At 38.5% G+C, this 20278-nt stretch overlaps 1 long non-coding RNA gene across 1 annotated transcript in view; it reads right to left on the minus strand.

Moving 5' to 3' along the window:
- LOC109549691 (uncharacterized) overlaps positions 1–20278 on the minus strand; it is an 88205-nt gene that overhangs the window by 55419 nt on the left and 12508 nt on the right. The window contains exon 2 of the long non-coding RNA XR_012330463.1: positions 54–1719. This is a non-coding gene — a long non-coding RNA (uncharacterized lncRNA). The remainder of the gene's footprint in view (positions 1–53; positions 1720–20278) is intronic.

Raw genomic sequence — 20278 nt, forward strand, 5'->3', positions numbered from 1 at the left:
CAAATACCTCCTCTCTGAGAGAAGCACGGGCAACAAGTTTCTTAAAAACTCACATTTTTCCCTCTGTGGACAGTAGCCAGCGCCAGAGCTGTGGTCTCCACCCTCTTTGCTTCTTCCAAACGCTCAAGGGCAGACAGGCTGCGGTGTGCGGAGCAGACTCACTGCCTTGTGTCCGATGTGCCGCTCCCAATAAAACATTTGTTCCGTGACAAGTTAAATGTGTGCTGTCATGTCACCTGGCATCTCAGAGTTCTCTGCCATCACGTGGACAGCAAAGGGTCATGAACTAGCCGTTTAATGTCTGGGTCGGATGGGCTGAGAAGACGAGCCACAAGCAGCCCTAGGACAAGCCACTCGTCCTCAGATCATCAGCAGAATTCAGGACACGTAGGGAGAAGGGTTTTCTCTTCAGTCAAGCTGAGTTGCCATCGCAGAACCTTCTGCGGATGTCAGGCCGGTCCTGCTCTGATCTTCTCCAGCGCAGGAAGCTGTCCTGACACGGATTTTGCAAGTGTCGATCGCAGAGCATGAAGGCTTTAGGCAGTACGGAGCCTATGAGACCAGAAGGAGACACAGCCACGGTGGGCAGCTCTGTGTCGCAGGTTCTGAGCAACTCTTTTCTTAATGTGTTTTCAATTTTCAGAATGGTCTGTAATGAGTATGTCTACATTTATAATTTTTAAAATGAATTTAAACAGTAACTGGCAAACTATACGGAAGAGGAAATGGTTCTTTGTAGAAAGCCCAAGGGTGCTGGGTTCTCAGGACCACAGAAGACTTCTTGTGGCCTATCCCTAGAAGGGAGATTTTCCAGAGCCTTAAAGAGCGCTGTGGAGCACGTGTGAGTAAAACCCTCTGTGCACTGACCCCGACTCCTGGCGTGGAGATCCATTACATAGCAGAGCAGTAGGGAAAGGAAAAGCTAAGTTGACTCTCTAATACTATATAGTCCATAAGTCACTCCCCTACATTAACCAATGGGCCAGATGTGCATTGGAGCAAAAGAAAACCACAGAGCTCCCTCTGCAGGCCAATGACAGTATTAACTGACCACCTCTCCACCCTCAGCTTCCTTGGAAGAATCCAAGCCCCTGTCAACCAGGATGTGGTCATTTTAAAATGAAATGAAATGTGCTGACATCAAAAAAAAACACCCTTTCTCCTGTGCATTCTAGGGTGGCAGAGCAAAACAGTATTTTAAACAAGTATAGAAAATAGAAGCAGCCCTTATAATTTCAGTTCTGTGAAAAAACTCAGCAGGGGGTGATTAAAATAACATTACCAGCTTGAAAGCCAAAACCAAGGCTGCAAGGCAGTATTTCCAGCTGCAATGGACAAAGACCGCCCTCATGTCCTCAAGCTGCTTCACGGAACGGGAATTGATAAAACAAAGGTGACAGGGTCAGACGGGATCTCTCTTTCCTTCTTTCCCCTGTAAACGTTGGACAGCTTCTTCATAGCCCTGTACCATTCTCCCCATCAATAAAATGAGTGGGCTGGGTCATGTCTCAAGATTCCTTTAAGTTCCAACAGAAAAGAAACAAATATGCGATAGTAATGATACACGTTTGTCACCAAGGTATATATTAAACACTGGATGGTTTCTATCCACAAGTTGGTATCGGGGTAGAATCAGATCTGAGGCCAAGTTCCATCTCAGCTGCTTGCCACTGGTGAGACTTCGGAAGGTCACTTCTCTTAGTGTCAGTTTACTCACTGCTAAGAGTGGAAACAGTAACAACAACAGTCAGTCGTAAGACGCAATGAAAGAAAAGTCCCCCTTTTCATAGTAGCAGTAATAAGGATAAACTAGCTAGGAATACACCCAAGAAGAAATGGGCGTGATTGATGTGATGAAAACTGGAAGCACACTCCTGAGGCAAACGAAAGAAAAGATACACAAATGGAAAAGTTACCATGTTCCTGGGAGGGAGACTCAACATCACGTAGCTGTTAACTCTTCCTAAGTTAATCTATTAATTTAATAGGATCCCAATTTTAAAAACCAACCAGGTTTTTTTTTTGGAACTTGGCAAGCTGATTCTAAAGTTTATATAGAAAGGTAAATAAACAAAAAAGTAATGGGAGGGATATAAGCCCTTCAGATGCTGAAACAAATTATAAAGCTATAATTTAAACATTTTGCTTAAACAGTTTGTTAAAACCATTTGGAATGGACACTTGAATAGACAAATCAGTAGAAGAACACAGAAGGTCAGAAAGAGACCCCAATACAAACTGGAATTTATTATATAATAAAAGTAGGATTTAAAATCCAGGAGAGAAACATGTATTATTTGATAAATGGTATTGGGACAATTAGGTAGCCATCTAAAAAATAATGGACACCTATTTCACGTGTCGTAGTAGGATAAATTCTAGCTACATCTAACATTGCAAGCACTGTAATTGCAAAAACATTAGACGAAAGCATGAGATAATTTTAAAAATACTCCTGAAATGGAAAAGGTTTTCTTGACTCTAAACAAAAAATGGATATACTTTTACCATGTAAAAATAAAACATTTCTACATGGCAAAAACCACAACAGTAAAGTCAAGAGACAAATGGCAAGCGAGAGAAAAATACAACCACTCCATGGTCGAGGAGCCAATTTCCCTAATATATAAAATGTTCTTACAAAACAGTAGAAAAGACAAGAAAGTTTTTTATGAAGTAAATAGTTTGCAGAATAGCAAATTCAAAAAACTTACTCATAATAAAGAAAATGCAAAGTAAAAGCATGACACCATTTTTGAACTGATATTAGTAAAGATTTAAAAACACCGATGCACTCTTGGTGAGGGTATAAAGTAACAGGCACTGTCATACATTGGTGCGAGGGCAGTTTGCAGTACTCTCAAAATTACAAATTCATGAAACTTTTGACCCAGAAACACCACTTCTAGGAATTCATCCTACAGATACATTAATACATAAAACAAATGATAATACAAAATATTATTAGCAGCATTGTTTGTAATTGCAAAAGATTGGGAAAAAATGTCTGAAGATAGGAGACTGGTTAAACAAATTCTAACTTATCCATTCAATGGAAATTTATGCAGCATAAAAATGGATGAGGAAACACTTGCTATCTGATACAGAATAGTTACTAAGAACTAATGACAAATGGAAGGAGGGAGGTAAAAAAGTGGAAAAGAAAATACAGGCAAACGTTTTTGCTTAAGCATAAAACTGGTGGCAGTGGCATGAAAACCTGGGTGGAGTGGGGCAAGGTAAGAGGAAGACCTTTCACTGTGTTTCATGGTATGTCCTTTTGTAAATTCTGAATTTTGGACAATGCAAAAGTTTTACCTCCGAAGAAATAAATTATAGTATAAGGGGTACGCCTTCAACTCGTTCCAGAGGGAGGGTTAAAGGTGATAGATGATCTATATAAACTCCACAGCACATAGTAGGTACTCAACAAGTGGTTCCTGAAGAATGACTGAGCACTGCCACCTGGGGTGCAAACTGTGTCTTGTCACAGTGGCCGGTCCCAACGCCACTGGTCCACTCTCTCCCTGGAAGAGTCCTTCAGGCATTCAAGGAAGCCTCTGACTGGCCTTCCCCACGATTCTTTCAGTATATTTGAATCCTACGTGAAACATGACTGGCTCAAACTCTAAGTCCCAGCTATCACTTTTTTTTAGAGAGAGAAAATTGAAACCCTACTCTCATGGAGTTCATGCAAAGAAGCCTGAGAAGCGAAACTGCCTTCGCAAGACTATCTTTAAGGTTTGGAGAACAAAAGCAAAAACAGAATAGATTGACCTAGACTCTGAGAGGCACTGCAGATGGTGCAGACAGAATCTGTGGTGCGCATGCAAGGATCTGTTTACCGGAACAAGTGATGACAGCACGGCTCCATTATTTTCAGGCGGAAGCATTGCTAAAGCTGAGCTGGGCTTCTTAGTATCAAATCGTCAGAAGCGTACTATCTTGTGAGTCAACGAAAAACGAAGCATTTCCGTTTACAGCGACACGACTGGTGGGGAGACAAGCGAGCCCCACCATATTCTAGTGCAGGGTTCCTGCAGGCTGGCCTCGGCCTGTGAACCGTGTACGATTGGCCCCGACTAAGATAAGCACAGAAATGGAAAGAGAGAGCCTAGAATAGTATGTCTACTGAATCTGATATTTTAAAATCAAGCTTGCATTTTACTTTTCACTTTCTATTTCATTTTTATTTTTTCCATTCTTTTTTTTTTTTAATTTCATTTTACAAAAACGGCAGTCCAAAATAGATTGAACATTTAAAAAACACAAGCACCGGTCCTACACCAGAGCTAGTTTGAGATGCACTGCTCTGGTCTACATTTTCTTCCAGCAAGAATGACTTCGAAGTTCCTGTAGAAACTGTGGTGTCCTACATGGCAGCCACTGACCACACACAGCCATTGAGCACTTGAAATGTGGCTGGTCTGAATTGGGATATGCTGTACGGGTAAAACACACACTGGATTTCAAATCCTGGTGCAAAAAAATGTATATTATGTCAATGTTTTAATAGAGGTTAAGTGTTGATATATTGTGCTAACCAAAATATACTATTAAGATTAATTTAATAGTTTTCTTTTTACATTTTAACGTGGCTTCTAAAAGTTGTAAATTCCATGTGTGGCTTATATTTGTGGCTCACACTACACTTCTGCTGCACGTGCTGAGTGCTGCTTTAGACTTAGCCTGCTACATCTGACACAGTGTTGTGGTGCCCAGTCTTTTCGCTACATATTCATCCCAAATATCACCTCTTCAGTTAACTGTCATGAACCATGACTATAAATAAAGCTGCTTTTTATGTGACTCTTTAAACATTCACATAAAGATTTTTGTGTGAACATGGTTTATATCTCTCTTGGGTAACTACATAGGAATGGAATTGCTGGCAAGTATATGATTAACTTTATAAGAAACTCCCAAATTGATTTTCAAAGTCGTTGTACCATTTTGCATCCCCACCAGCAATGTACGAGAGTTCCACTTCCTCCTACCTTGGCCAGCACTGGGTGCTGTCTGATTTTTAAAAAGAAGTCATTTTAATCAATGAGTAGTGGTACCTCATTTATGTTTTCTTTTGCATTTCCCTAAAGACTAACGACGTTGAGCACCTCATCTGGCAACTGTGTCTTCTTTCATGAAGTGCCCATTCAAATCTTTTGTCGATTTGGTTTTTATTGAGTTGTTTTCCTATGGTTGAGTTTTGAGAATTTTTCATATATTCTGGATACAATTCTTCCACCAGATATGTGATGTGCAAATATTTTGTCCTAGTCTGTGGCTTGTCTCTTTATCCTCTTAATACTGTCATTGCAGATCAAAAAGTTTTCAATTTTGATAACATCTGATTTACCTATTTTTTTAATGAAGCATGTTTTTTGTGACATATCTAAGAATTATTTGCCTAACTCAAGGTCATAAATGTTTTCTAACACGCTTTCTTCCAGAAGTTTTATACTTCTGTGTTTTACATTTAGATCGATAATCTATCCTGAGTTAATTTTCATATGAGGTATGCATTATGGGTCAAGACTCATTTTTTTGTATATGAACCTTCAATTTTCCGAGGATCATTTGTTGAAAAGACTATACTTTAACTGCCTTTGCACTTTTTCAAAGATGGATCTGTATCTAGGCTCTCTATTCTGTTCCATTGATCTTGTTTTTCTATCCTTTCACCAATTCAACACTGTTTAAATGACAGTAGTTTTAAATGTCTTCAAATTAAGTAATGTGAATCCTCCAACTTTTCCTTCTATTTCAGAACTGTTTTGACTCCTCTAGCTCCTTTGTCTTTCTATATAAATTAAATGTCAGTTTTTCAATATCTATAAAAAAATTCCTGTTGGGATTTTGACTGTGATTGCCCTGGATTTACAGATCAATTTGAGGAGAATGGACAATGTAGCTCTATTGATTCTTCCAATCCATGAACAGGGTATATGACTCCATTTACTTGTTTTCCTTGGTTTCTTTCATCAGTGATTGTAGTTTTCAGCACACATACCCTGCACATACTTTGTTGGATTTAAACTATGAATTCCACTTCTTTGATAGGATATTCAGGTTATCTATTTCTTCTTCAGTAAGTTTTATTAGATTGTGTCTTTCAAGGAATTGGTCCATTTCATCTAAAGTGTCAAAATTGTGGGCATAAAGTTGTCAGTAGAATTCCCTTATTAGGATGCAAATGTCTCTTCTTTCATTCATGATATTGGTGATTTGTGTCTTCTATCCTTCTTTCATGGTTTATACGTTTATCAAGTTTAATGATCTTTTTAAGGAATCACATTTTTTTAAAAGTGTTTTATGAGGTATATGACTTTGAGTTAGCAGGCTTTTTCTTCTTTCAGCACCTTTAAAAATACCACTCAATTGTCCTCTAGCTTAGGTGATGATGAGTCCTGTGATTCATAGCACTGGTTCTCTGTACTATTGCATTTTTTTTTCTCTAGCTGCCTTCAAGATTTTATCTTTGTCTCTGGTTTTCAACAGTTTGAATAGGAAATCAGTTGGGGGCTGGGTGTGCTTTGGTTTTATCCTGCTTGATGTTCTCCGAGCTTCTCGGTCTGGTATTTGTGTCTATCATTAATTTTAGAAAATTCTCAACCAAATATTTCTCCTGCCCTATTCTTTCTCTTCTCTTTCTTGGGTTCCAATTACACGTATGTTACACTATTTGTTATTGTCCCACAGCTCTTGAATGCTTTATTTCCCACTCTTTTTGCTTTAGTTTGAATAATTTCTATTTTTCATTGAAGTATAGTTGATTTACAATATTATTAGTTTCAGGTGTATGGTATAGTGACTTCGAATTTTGCAGATTATACTCCATTATAGGTTATTACAAAGTAATGGCTATAGTTTGGATAATTTCTATCAACCTATCTTCAAGTTCACTAATTCCCTCCCTAGCTACATAAGTCTACTGATGAGCCTATTGAAGAGTAGTTTCTTCATCTCTGTTACTGTGGTTATTTTACCTTTAGCATTTTCACTTGATTCTTTTTTATTGTATCCATCTGGGCTGAAATTGTCCATCTGATCTTGCATGGTGCTAATCTTTTCCTATGAACCATTAGCATATTAATTATGGTTATTTTAAATTATCTGTCTGCTGATGCCAACATCTGTGTCATATCTGAATCTGGTCTATTGTTTGCTTTTTTTTAATTGACAGTGTGTTGTTTTTCTTGTTTTTTCATATGCCTTATAGTTTTTTCTAGCATTAGTCAGTAGTGACTCATGCCTGGAGGTGGACATGCCTTTCCTTCTACTTTTAGTATGGGGCTTTGAGTCCATCAATAGGGTTGAGCTGGGTTTAGGATTTGTTGTACACTCGTCTTCAAATTCTTCTATAAATACTTGTGTTTAGGGTGGGGCTCATTTACCAGAGGATTCTTCTCAGTGTCTGCTCCTCCTTCAACTTTAGGCTATCCTTTTGTGCTATACCTCTTGATTCACGTTCTTACAATTCTTGCAAGCAATGTTCCACTGTTACTTGACACAGTCATGCGGCAGAGGTCTAAGGGGAAGCACCCACTGTCATTCTGATTAAGCGTCAGTCTAAAGCAGGCCTTGTGTCCCTGAGTCTAAGGATGTGATCCTCTTATTGCTTCTGTTCCCACAGTTCTGGGCCCTCCATGTATTGCTATCCTTCCTCAGGGAAGAGGTTTTTTTTTTCCTTTTCCCTTTCTTCAGCTGCAGTGGTGTTTTACCAGTGCCCTCAGAATGAGCATTTGTTACCCTTTCCTCTGCAGTTTAAGGTTTTTAAGGGGGAAGGGATCTGGGTAGGGTTTCATACCTTTCCCTCCAGGCTGGCACAATGAGAGCCCATTTCTCAGAATTTTCATGTATCATTTCTGTGGGCACCTGGTGAGGTTTGTGAAGAAAAGTATACACCTGGATGTAATTTTCCCTGTATCTGCAGTCCCCACAGGCTCCAAATTCTGTCACCAATCCAACTTGGCTTTTACCTATTTTCTAAGAATCCTAGCTAAATTCTTCTTCCTGATGTTCAGCTGCATCTTTCCCAGGTAAGCTTGCATCTTGTCTCTCCCTGCATGTGCTTGCTTCTCCTTAGATTTGGGGCTAGCTTGCAGCACTTCAACCTCCGCTCTCTAATGAGTTCAAGAAAGTTGTGAACTTGAGGTTTGCTCAAGTTTCTTCTTCTTGTGGTTGTAATGGTGACAGTGATGATCATTCCAGCTCACTGCACCCTCCGTGGAAGCTGGTCCTAGATTAAGCCTGTTTAGCCTCAGTAAATACTGCTAACTAGATTCCCCAAATGGCTACAGTATATCATTTTACATTCAAACCAACAAAGTATGAGAATTTTAGTTGCTCTACCTCCTTGTAAACACATGGTAATATCAATCATTTTTAGGCAGCATCTGATAACCTCTTTCTGCTTTCTGTCTCTATAAATTTGCCTATTTTAGATGCCTCATATAGGTGGAATCATACACTATTTGATTTTTTGTGTCTGGTTTATATCACTTAGCATGTTTTTTAAGACTCATCCACATTGTAGCATGGATCAGAATTTCCTTCCTTTTTAAGGCTGAATAATACTTCATTTTACTTATAAACCATATTTGGTTTATTCATTTAGCTATTCACCTGGATCATTTCCACCTTTGTACTATGGTGAATAATGCTTCTATGAACATTGGTATACAAGTATCTGTTTGAGTCTCTGCTTTCAGTTCTTTTGAGTCTCTGCTTTTCAGTTCTTCAATCCCAAAGAATGGAATTGCTGATCATATGGTTTGATCATTCTATGTTCACTTTTTGAGGGACCACTAAATGTTTTCCACAGTGTGCTGCTCCTTTTTACATTCCCACCGGCACTGTACCAGGGTTCCCATTTCTCCACATTTTTGCCAATGTGTGTTATTTTCCATTGTTTTCATATAATAGCCATCTTAATGAGGGTTTGAAGTGGTATCTTACTGTGGTTTTGATTTGCACTTCTCTAATGACTAATGATGTTGAGCAACTTTTTAGGTACCTATTGGCCATTTGTATAGCTTCTTTGGAGAAATGTCTATTCAAATCTTTTGCCTATTATATTAACTGGGTTGTCTTTTTGTTGTTGAGCTGTAGGAGTTCTTTACACATTCTGCATATTAATTCTTTATGGGATACATGGTTGGCAAATATTTTCTCCCGTTTTGTGAGTTGCCTTTTTACTCTACTGATACTGTCCTATGATGCATAAAAGTTTTTTTAAAATTTTTATAAAGTCCAATTTATCTATTGTTTCTTTTTTTGCCTATTCTTTTGGTGTCTTCCCTGAGATCACTAGTAAATCTAGAGTTATGAAGCTTTTCACCTATGTTTTCTTCTCAGAGTTTTATAATTGTGGTCTTACATTTAGGTCTTTATTCATTTTGAGTTAATGTTTATTGTAAGGGTTCAACTTCATTCTTTTGCATGAAAAGACTGTCCTTTTATTGTTGACTAGTCTTGGCACTCTTGTCAAAAATAGACAATATTTATGTGAGGATTTATTTTCAGATTCTTTATTTTATTCCATTGCTGTATATGTCTGTCTTTATGCCACTGTTTCGAGTATTGTAGCTTTGTAGTAAGTTTTTGAAATCAGGAGGTGTGAATTCCCCAATTTTGTTCTTTTTAAAGATGTTTTGTCTACTCAAGGTCACTTGAGATTTCCTATGATATTGAAGACCTAACCCTCAGGGTGACAGTATTTGGAGATAGGGTCTTTAGGCAGGTAACTAAGGTTAAATGATGTCATAAGGGTGGGACCCTAATCTGAAATGATTGTTTTGGTTTTTCGTTTGTTTGCTTGTTTTTTTGGCCATGCTGCACAGCTTGCAGAATCTTACTTTCCCGACCAGAGATTGAACCTGGGCTCCCTGCAGTGGAAGTGCCGAGTCCTAACCATTGGACCGCCAGGGAATTCCCAATACTGTTGTTCTTAAAAGAAGAGGAAGAAACACCAGTGATCTCTCTCTTCACAATGTGAGGACCCAGTGAGAAAGCAGCCTTCTACAAGCTAGGAAGTGAACTCTCACCAGAGACCAGCCCTGGTGGCAACTTGATCTTGGACTTCAGAACTGTGAGAAAATAGATTTCTGTTGTCTAAGCCACCTGGTATGTGGTATTTTGTCATGGCAGCCCTCACACACCACTACCCAACTAGTGTGTGTAAATGGAGAGGGGAAAATCAATACTGGAAGTGAGAACAGTTAGGAGTGACAGCAGCTTGAGCTAGGGCGTTTATAGTGGAGATGGTGGAAAGCAGACACAGCTGGGCTATGCTCTGGAGAGTAGCCCACAGGACATGCCAATGGACTGGAACCTGAGGATGTGGGAAACAAAGGTATCAAATTCCAGATATATAGGGAGGTAACTAAATCAGGCCAACTTTCCATTTTTAGTTTGGACTTTAAGAAGAACCATTTGGCTAAAAATGAGAAATAAGCTTGAAGATGAATCAGAAGATATTTTCAGACAGAAAGAACAGTGAAGTTGTATAGGTCCTAATTATCATTTAATACTATGGTGCAATTTATGTTTTTTTCATATAACAGGCTCCTGCAATCTGAGTAAATGGAGGCAACACCATCTGAGAGAGACATAAACCACTTCCCCCAACTCATCTACATTTCTCCCACACAGTAACGAATAACTTCTTCCCTCAGTGGAGGAAGAATGTACATTTTGACGAAGGTCTATATTGCTCCCAAATCATTTGGGCACATATGAGAATAAATATCATTTTAATTCTGGAAATCTCTGGGAAGCCACTACTTTGGAGCCAAGTTGCAGCCCTCATTTTGCTTTCACATTTCCAGAGAGCACCAGCCCTTTTAAGAATAAGGTTTCCAGTCCACAACAGCAGCACAATCTGCTTTAGTAGCAGAGAAAAAGGGAAGTAATTAGTTTCTAATACACACATTTTTTCTTGTTACCAAAAGTTTGCTTTTGTTTTTTTGGTCATCTTCAATAGCTTTTGTAATGTGACACCACACCACTAACCTTCCAGAGTAGCTGACTGGCCTTCTCTACCCAGAATGTGTTCTTCTGAGTACAGTTTCTCCTGGATATGAGGAATAAAGAAGAGACAGGAGAGTACTGGGGGCAGAGACGTGCGAGGATCCTCTTAAATGAAGCAAACTGCCATTCTTTGTTACATGTCTGATTTGCCCCATTCTAAAGCCACCCAATCAGAATTGGAATAATAGCTTTAATTTATCCAGTGCTGACATTGTGATTCTGATCTACTGACCGATATCCAGCCTTACTGCCAGCTACAATGGTAAGCTGTCAAAAAGCACAAAATACCACTTCTCTGCTGCATGGAAACGCTATGTGGCGACTCTTATTAGCAAAATTACTATTAAATTCATTTCTAAAGTTTTTCCTATCCAAGACTAACTATGGAATTTTCTCTTAGTCACAGCTATAAACTCCTTGAAGATTAATATTTATGTTAAGAAACACGCATCATAATGAATATTATATCCAAAAAGGTATCACGGTTTATTGATGTATTTCAGGACCAAGTATTATTACTGTATGTTTGAAGGATTATTTTTTCTGGCGTTACATCTAGAGTATATATAATCTTGGTATTCATCACTTGTTAACTACAACTTGTACTGGCAAAATTAAAACAATATCCATCACTATTCTTGTATTCTTTTTTCATATCAATGTGAGTCATGAAACTTCTACTTTTTCATCACTTAAGGCTAAATTCCCCTTTCATTTAAATGAGCAGGGCGTTCTAATCTAAAGCAGCTTTCAGAGGAAGAGACCTAACACAGACACAGACCCACAAAATTATTTTCATGAAACCTAAAAAAAAGACATAAATATACAAATTTAGGCGTTTCTTGCTATCTAAATTAATGTTTTTAGATCAAAAGGCATTATTTCTTAAAGAAAACTTAGAACCACATTTCCAGTTGTTCTGTTTCCAGATCAGTAATTAGAATGCCTACTCAAGCTTTCTTTCTTTACCCCTGTAACTGCTGTAATTAATATAAGTCCACAATGACCTAGTGCATAAAATAACTATTTTCCTGAGACATGAAAAATAGCTCACTGGCAATGGATACTTGTCAACACATTCAAAATTTATTTTTTTTCCTCTTACTCTAAGGGGGGAAGAAAAGCCAAAAGATTAAGATCAGTATAAAGCACTTTTATAGTATGCTTAAAAGAAACTAGGATGATTTTTTGAATTAACATATTTATCATCATTAAAATGATTTTTAAAAGGTCAAAGAAATACCTTTTTAATGGATAATTGTAAGGTTATCAATGTAAATCTAGTTTACAGAGTAATTGGTAAAACCAAAGATTACTAATAAAAGCCAAGTTTAAAAAATTATAAAACTTTTTATAAAACTTTTATAGATTAAAAAAATTAATCAATACTGTCTTCTGCTTCTGCCCAAGATGGAGTAACTAGAGTAACTAGATTTACTATCCCACTTAAAACAACTAAAATGTTAAACTACGAAAAAACAGCTTTCATGACTTTGGACATAAAGGAAAAAAGAAGTGAGCCCTGAGAGAGGGTTCTCCCAGCTCACTGCCTTGAGTTTCCCAAACACATCCCTGGGAAGGGGACCCAGGCAGAGACAAGAGGACTTCCTGAATCAAGAGGATGGAGACCAAGGCACTACAGTTTGCAATGCAGAACGTTGGAGAGGAGAGAGGGGCACAAACAGTGTACAGTTGGATCTTGTTTTTTTATCCTTTCTGCCATCTCTGCCTTTTAGTTGGAGAGTTTAATCTATTTTCATTTAAAGCAATTGCTGGTAAAGGTCTTACTTCTGCCATTTTGCTATTTGCTTTTTTATATATCATATTTTTTGGTTCCTCAATTCCTCCATTACTGTCTTGTTTAGTGTTTATTTGTTCTAGGATACTATTATGATTCTCTAATTTACATTTCTGTATATTTTTTACTTATAGGGATTAACATCTTAAATCTATAACAATCTAGTTTGAATACCAATTTAGCTTCAATAGTGTAAAAAATCTCTGCTTTTACACAGCTCTGTCCCCCCCTTTACGTTGTAATTGTCACAAAGTACATCTTTATACATTGTGTGTCCATTACATAGATTTATAATCACTGTTTTATGCATTTGTCCCTTAAATCATATACAAAGTAAAAATTACCAGAAAAATACAGTAATGCTGGCTTTTCTATTTACCTACATAGTTGACCTCATTCTCGTACTTCATTCTTTCGTATGGCTTTGAGTTATGTCTAATGCCCTTCATTTAAGCCTGAAGGTTCCCTTTAGCATTTCTTGTAGAGCATGTCTCCAGATGACTGGTTGCCTCAGCTTTTGTTCATCCAGCAAAATCCTATTCTCCTTCAGTTTTGAAGGATAATTTTGCCAGATACAGTATTCTTGTTTGACAGGTTTTTTCCTTCCAGATTTTCAATATATTATCCACTCTCTGGCATCCATGATTTCTGGTAAGAAATTGGCTGTTAATCTTATTCAGGATTTCCTGTACCTGATGGGTCACTTTCAAGCCTCTCTCTGGCTTTGATGGTTTAATTATAATGTGTCTTGGTGTGAATCTCTTTGAATTTATCCTGAGGTTCTTGCATTTGTAGATTCACATCTTTCACCAAATTTGGTGAAGGTCATTAATTTTTCAAATATTCCTTCTGCTCTTTTCTTTCTCTTCTCTGCTTGGGTTTCCATTATACATATGTTGTAAGCTTGATCAGGTCCCACAAGTCTGTGGGTTCTGTCCACTTTCCTTCATTTTCTTTTCTGCTCTCTAGACTGGATCTCAACTCACCTACCTTCAAGCTCACTGATCCTTCCTTCTACCTACTCAAATCTATTGTTATATTTTTCCAAAGAATTTTTTAATTGTTATAAGTTTCAAAATTTCTATTTGGCTCCTTTTTATGGTTTGTGTCTCTTTATTGATATGCTCTACTTGGTGAGACATTATTCCCCTATTTCCTTTACTTCTTTGTTTATGATATCCTTGATCTCTTGGCATATTAAGATGTTCTAAAGTCTTTGTCTAGTAAGTCCAATGTCTCTGCTTCCTCTGGGACAGTTACTGTTATTTTTTTCCCAAGTAATGGGCCATACTTTGTTTCTTTGCATGCAACATAATATTTTTTGAAACCTGGACATTTTGAATATTATAATGTGGCAACTCTGGGTTTGTTGTTGCTACTTTGAGGGAGGTTGTAGTTGCTTGTTAGTGGTTTTTCTAAAATAAATTTGTAAGGACAGTATTCTTTGTCATTAATGGCCACTGAAATCTCTGTTATTTAAGCTTATTGGTCAGCTAGTGATGTAACAGAGATTTCCTTAATTGACTTGATCTAATCATCATTGTCATCACTGTCATCATTGTCACCTCCCAGTCTTTGCAGATTGGCTCTCTGTTTAAGCACTCCAGTGCTTAGTCAAGCTGTGTATGACTGGAATTCCTGATTCTCTGGAGCCTACATGTCAGTTGGAGGTGAAAGCTTAGGATCTTCTCAGGTCTTTAATGAGCACACCTCCAGTCCTGTGCATGTGTGTGGCTTTCTAGATTCCCTGTATACCTGAGAGCTTTTCGAAGCCCTTATATCCCTATGCATTTCCTTTCCCAGTCTCTTCTTTCCTGGAATTTTTCAGTGTGTCTACTGCTTGTCCCAATTGTTATCTCTTACCCCCAGGCAGCTATAGCAAGTATATTTGTCACTAAATGCTTTGGACAAATGTTTCCCAGGAATCTCATGTGTCTCCGAGAAGGTTCTGAGGCAGATGAAAGAAAGCCAAGCCCTTGAGTTGATTCCTCAGGGAGTCACCAAATGGATCAAGACACATAACCACAATTATTTGAGAATTGGGTCCATATTACCCCCTCTGCACCAGGAAGCTAACTAAGTATATGGGTTGCTATCTTCATAGTCACTGCCGAGCATAGGAGTAATAAATGGCAAACAGGTCAATTAAAAGGCCACATAACCCTCCCTGAAATTCAGCAGCTTCCTTTTTCATTATGCATCCTCCCATTAAGTTTTTTTTTTGTTAGATTTCAAACTTCAAGAAAAGTTGATTCTGGAAGATTGTGCCGCTTAATCCTTGTTTCAGGGGAGGGATGGCATTTCAGAGTTCCCTACCCTACCATGTTCAATGATGACTCTCATGGACAATGGCACGGAGTCAATTTGATGGATACCTTGCATGCAAAACAAGGTACTCAATCCATACTCTACACCGCATATAAAAATTAACTCAGAATGAAACATAAACTAAATTTAAAATATAAAACATCTGCAAGATGTAAAATGCAAAAATGTAAAACATCTAAAAGAAAACAAATGAGAAAGTCTGCTGCCTTGGATTAGGCAGAAATTAGATGTGACTGCAAAAGCAGGATCCATAAAAGAAGAAATGTATAAACTGAACTTCTTCACAATCTAAAACTTCGGCCCTTTAAAAGATACTGTTAAAATAACGCAAAGATAAGCTACAGATTGAAAGAAAATATACCTGATAAAGAACTTGTATCCAAAGTATATAAATAATATTCAAACCTCAAAAAGAAAACAACTCACTTTTTTAATTATGAAAGATTTGAAGAAACACCTCAATAAAGAACATATATAAATATTGAGACCTTCAAGATGGCGGAGGAGTAAGACATAGAGATCACCTTCCTCCCCACAAATATATCAGAAATACATCTACACGTGGAACAACTCCTACAGAACACCTACTGAACGCTGGCAGAAGACCTCAGACTTCCCACAAGGCAAGAAACTCCCCACGTACCTGGGTAGGGCAAAAGAAAAAAGAATAAACAGAGACAAAAGAATAGGGATGGGACTTGCACCTCAGGGAGGGAGCTGTGAAGGAGGAAAGGTGTCCACACACTATGAAGCCCCTTCACTGGCGGAGATGGGGGGTGGGCAGGGGGGACGCTTTGGAGCCACGGAGGAGCATGCAGCAACAGGGGTGCAGAGGGCAAAGCGGAGAGGTTCCCCCACAGAGGATCGGTGCTGGCCAGCCCGAGAGGCTTGTCTGCTCACCTGCTGGGGCAGGCAGGGGCTAGGAGCTGAGGCTCTGGTTTTGGAGGTCAAACCCCAGGGAGAGGACTGGGGTTGGCTGCGTGAGCACAGCCTGAAGGGGGCTAGTGCGCCACAGCTAGCTGGGAGGGAGACCAGGAAAAAGTCTGGAGCTGCCTAAGAGGCAAGAGACCATTGTTTCAGGGTGTACAAGGAGAGGGGATTCAGAGCACCACCTAAACAAGCTCCAGAGACAGGCGTGAGCTGCGGCCATCAGCGCGGACCCCAGAGAAGGGCATGAAATGCTAAGGCTGCTGCTGCAGTCACCAAGAAGCCTGTGTGCAAGCAAAGGCCACTATCCACACCTCCTCTCCTGGGAGGCTGTGCAGCCCGCCACCGCCAGGGTCCCATTATTCCAGGGACAACTTCCCCAGGAGAACACATGGTGCGCCTCAGGCTGGAGCAACGTCACACTGCCCTCTGGTGCCGCAGGCTCACCCCGCATTCAGAGGCCCCTAATCAGCTGCTACTTTAATCCCGTCCTGCCTGAGCGAAGAACAGACGCCCTCAGGTGACCTACACGCAGAGGCGGAGCCAAATCTAAAGCTGAACCCCAGGAGCTGTGCGAACAAAGAAAGGAAAATCTCTCTGTGCGGTATCGGGAGTAGCAGATCATATCTCAACAATCAACTTGATGTACCTGCATCTGTGGGATACCTGAATAGACAACGATCAACCCAAAATTGAGGCGGTGGACTTCGGGAGCAACTGTAGACTTGGGGTTTGCTTTCTGCATCTAATTTGTTTCTGGTTTTATGTTTATCTTAGTTTAGTATTCAGAGTTTATTATCATTGGTACATTTGTTTATTGATTTGGTTACTCTTTTTTTAGTTTATATATATATATATATATATATATATATTTTCCCCCTTTTCTTTTTTGTGAGTATGTGCATGCTTCTTTGTGTGATTTTTGTCTGTAGAGCTTTGCTTTTACTATTTGTCCTAGGGTTCTGTCTGTCCGTGTTTTTTTTTTTTTCTTTAGTATAGTTTTTAGTGCTTGTGATCATTGGTGGATTTGTTTTTTGGTTTGGTTGCTCTCTTCATTCTTTCTTTTTTTATTACGTTTTAATTTTTAATAATTTAAAAAATTTTAATTTTTTTTCCTTTCTTTCTTTCATGTCCTTCTCCCTTTTCTTCTGAACGGTGTGGCTGACAGGGTCTTGGTGCTCCAGCCTGGTGTCAGGCTTGTGCCTCTGAGGTGGGAGAGCCGAGTTCAGGACACTGGTCCACAAGAGACCTCCCAGCTCCACATAATATCAATCGGCGAGAGCTCTCCCAAAGATCTCCATCTCAACGCTAAGACCCAGCTCCGCTCAACGACCAGCAAGCTACAGTGCTGGACACCCCATGCCAAACAACTAGCAAGACAGGAAAACAAACCCACCCATTAGCAGAGAGGCTGCCTAAAATCATAATAAGATCAACAGACACCCCAAAACACACCACCAGAGGTGGTTCTGCCCATTAGAAAGACAAGATCCAGCCTCATCCACCAGAACACAGGTACCAGTCCCCTCCACCAGGAAGTCTACACAATCCACTGAATCAACCTTACCCACTGGGGGCAGTCACAAAAAACAACAGGAACTAAGAACATGCAGCCTGTGAAAAGGAGACCCCAAACACAGTAAATGAATTAAAATGAGAAGACAGAGGAACACACAGCAAATGAAGGAGCAAGGTAAAAACCCACCAGACCAAACAAATGAAGAGGAAATAGGCAGTCTACCTGAAAAAGAATTCAGAGTAATGATAGTAAAGATGATCCAAAATCTTGGAAATAGAATGGAGAAAATACAAGAACGTCCTTTAACAAGGACGCAGAAGAACTAAAGAGCAAACAAACAATGATGAACACCACAATAAATGACGAACACCACAATAAATGACGAACACCACAATAAATGACGAATACCACAATAAATGAAATTAAATATTCTCTAGAAGGAATCAATAGCAGAATAACTGAGGCAGAAGAACGGATAAGTAACCTGGAAGATAAAATAGTGGAAATAACTACCACAGAGCAGAATAAAGAAAAAAGAATGAAAAGAATTGAGGACAGTCTCAGAGACCTCTGGGACAACATCAAATGCACCAACGTTTGAATTATAGGGGATCCCAGAAGAAGAAGAGAAAAAGAAAGGGACTGAGAAAATATTTGAAGAGATTGTAGTTGAAAACTTCCTTAGGATGGAAAAGGAAATAGTCAATGAAGTCCAGGAAGCACAGAGAGTCCCATAAAGGATAAATCCAAGGAGAAACATTCCAAGAAACATATTAATCAAACTATCAAAAATTAAATACAAAGAAAAAAATATTAAAAGCAGCAAGGGAAAAACAACAAATAACATACAAGGGAATCCCCATGAGGTTATCAGCTGATCTTTCAGCAGCAACTCTGCAAGCGAGAAGGGAGTAGCAGGACATATTTAAAGTGATGAAGGGGGAAAACCTACAACCAAGATTACTCAACCCAGCGAGCATCTCATTCAGATTTGATGGAGAAATTAAAACCTTAACAGACAAGCAAAAGCTAAGAGAAGTCAGCACCACCAAACCAGCTTTACAACAAATGCTAAAGGAACTTCTCTAGGCAGGAAACACAAAAGAAGGAAAAGACCTACAATAACAAACCCAAAACAATTAAGAAAATGGTAATAGGAACATACATATAATTACCTTAAATGTAAATGGATTAAATGCTCCAACCAAAAGACGTAGACTGGCTGAACGGATACAAAAACAAGACCCGTATATACACTGTCTACAAGAGACCCACTTCAGACTTAGGGATATATACAGACTGAAAATGAGGGGATGGAAAAAGATATTCCATACAAATGGAAATCAAACGAAAGCTGGAGTAGCAATTCTCATATCAGACAAAATAATTTTAAAATAAAGACTATTACAAGAGACAAAGAAGAACACTAAATAATGATCAAGGGATCAATCCAAGAAGAAGATATAACAACTGTAAATATTTATGCACCCAACATAGGAGCACCTCAATACATAATGCAAATACTAACAGCCATAAAAGGGGAAATCGATGGTAACACAATCATAGTAGGGGACTTTAACACCCACTTTCACCAATGGATAGATCATCCAAAATGAAAATAAATAAGGAAACACAAGCTTTAAATGATACATTAAACAAGATGGACTCAATTGATATTTATAGGACATTCCATCCAAAAGCAACAGAATACATTTTCTTCTCAAGTGCTCATGGAACATTCTCCAGGATAGATCATATCTTGGGTCATAAATCAAGCCTTGGTAAATTTTAAAAAATGGAAATCATATCAAGTATCTTTTTTGACCACAACACTATGACCAGATATCAATTACAGAAAAAAAATCCGTAAAAAAATACAAACACAGGAAGGATAAACAATACACTACTAAATAACCAAGAGATCACTGAAGAAATTAAAGAGGAAATCAAAAAATACCTAGAAACAAATGACAATGAAAACACGATGACCCAAAACCTATGGGACGCAGCAAAAGCAGTTCTAAGAGGGAAGTTTATAGCAATACAATCCTACCTCACGAAACAAGAAACATCTCAAATAAACAATCTAACCTTACACCTAAAGCAATTAGAAAAAGAAGAACAAAAACAAGCTGACGTTAGCAGAAGGAAAGAAATCATAAAGATCAGATCAGAAATAAAGGGAAAAATGAATGAAACAATAGCAAAATCAATAAAATTAAAACCTGGTTCTTTGAGAAAATAAACAAAATTGATAAACCATTAGCCAGACACATCAAGAAAAAAAAGGGAGAAGACTCATATCAACAGAATTAGAAATGAAAAAGAAGTAACAACTGACGCTGCAGAAATACAAAGAATCATTAGAGATTACTACAAGCAACTATATGCCAATAAAATGGACAAATGGAAGAAATGGACAAATTCTTAGAAAAGCACAACCTTCTGAGACTGAACCAGGAAGAAATAGAAAATATAAACAGACCAATTACAAGCACTGAAATTGAAACTGTGATTAAAAATCTTCCAACAAACAAAAGCTCAGGACCAGATGGCTTCACAGGCGAATTCTATCAAACTTTCAGAGAAGAACTAACATCTATCCTTCTGAAACTTTTCCAAAATATAGCAGAGGGAGGAACACTCCCAAACTCATTCTATGAGGCCACCATCAC

This window comes from Tursiops truncatus, chromosome 2 (genome assembly GCF_011762595.2).
Source record: "Tursiops truncatus isolate mTurTru1 chromosome 2, mTurTru1.mat.Y, whole genome shotgun sequence".
Lineage (NCBI taxonomy): Eukaryota > Metazoa > Chordata > Mammalia > Artiodactyla > Delphinidae > Tursiops > Tursiops truncatus.